Here is a 1,671-nt window from a genome sequence, read left to right on the forward strand (position 1 = left end):
AACTTGGATTTCCTCAACCCTTATCTGCCGCGCACACACGTGCGGGGAACGCCCCCCCCAAACCCCTTCCTCTCAGGTTTCGTCTGGATTCGGGATCCGGGCCGACGGGACTCGCGCCAGGTCAGTGCACGCCTCGCCATCGCGCCGTTTGTGATTCGCGGTCCGCGTCTTCCCGAAAAGGCGGCGGGCATTTGACGTTGAGGTTTGAGCCCATTCTCAGGTTGCCCGACTTTGACTTCAGCCGGCGTTCAAATTCTGCAGCTGCCCACTGCCCCCGATTCCCTCCTCGCGCAATCTTCCAAATCGCGCCCTCGCTACGGGAAACTCCCGCTTCCGCCCCTCCTCAGCCCTCACCTGTACTGGCGGCGCCCCGATTGCCCCGGGTTTTTCGGACGCCGGGGGCGCGGCATCTGGACGCGGCCGAGCGGAACGGGCCCCCGCGTCTTTGATTACTTTCATGTCAACTCACGCCGTAATTGCAGCGTTGCCGCGGCAACCCCGCTCACGCAAGCGCATTTCACGCTCCCGGACGCACGACGAGATGGCAGATGGATACCGCTGAGAATTAGAATAATAATAATAATAATAATAATAATAAAAAGATATATCGCAACAGCTGTGATCGCAAGCTGTAATTGCAGACTGCTGACCGCTAACAACTTCCGGTTATAGAGGTCACGCGCCAGCGTAGGTTAAAGGTGACCTGTTTTTTTATTTTTGGAATACTTTGTGAAGGTGAAACTGATAGGATGCTTAGGGTGCAGTATACACTATCACAAAAATATATAATAGGAATAACACGTATACATGACTCGTAAGATGCTCTCGTCGGGGTTCGGCGCCTGAGAGCGGGCCACGAGGAGGACGTTACATAACACGCACACGGGCGCACGTGGCGGCGGCGGTCTTCGGCTGCGAGCTCACGACGCCTCGCAACGATGCCGCCGTAGACGATGCGGGGCGAACGCCATTTGATGATGCCATCGCAGTGTGACATCATGGGCTGATGACATCATCAAACCTCGGGGACGCATCGCAAATGGCAACCTGGCCCACAACGGCGCTCTTATGTAAGCTAGCGGTCGAGCCTGGCGGCGGTCGGCGTCGCGCGCGCACAAACGCACACCGAGAAATTACCGCGCACACACCAATCAACCGCCCGGCGTACAGTCCACAAACATCACATGCACACACAAAAACGCGTGTGGCTGGTCGTGTTTGAATGTGTGTGTGAATATGGCTGAGTGGGTGCGTATGCATGCGCTTTGTTACTTGTGTGTGTGTGTGTGTGTGTGTGTAAGCCTGGCGGCGGTCGGCGTCGCGCGCGCACAAACGCACACCGAGAAATTACCGCGCACACACCAATCAACCGCCCGGCGTACAGTCCACAAACATCACATGCACACACAAAAACGCGTGTGGCTGGTCGTGTTTGAATGTGTGTGTGAATATGGCTGAGTGGGTGCGTATGCATGCGCTTTGTTACTTGTGTGTGTGTGTGTGTGTGTGTGTATATACGCAGACGCATCCACACGCATGCATGCACACCTGAAGACGCACAGGCAAAGAGGGAGGAAACGAGTGTGTCATCGTGTATAATTAGCGAGCGTCACGTGGCCCGGCGGCGCCCCCCGGCACGAGGCGACGGAGGCGAGCGCTACCGCATCAACT

Source organism: Hippocampus comes, unplaced genomic scaffold (genome assembly GCF_001891065.2).
Source record: "Hippocampus comes isolate QL1 unplaced genomic scaffold, H_comes_QL1_v1.1 scaffold81, whole genome shotgun sequence".
NCBI lineage: Eukaryota > Metazoa > Chordata > Actinopteri > Syngnathiformes > Syngnathidae > Hippocampus > Hippocampus comes.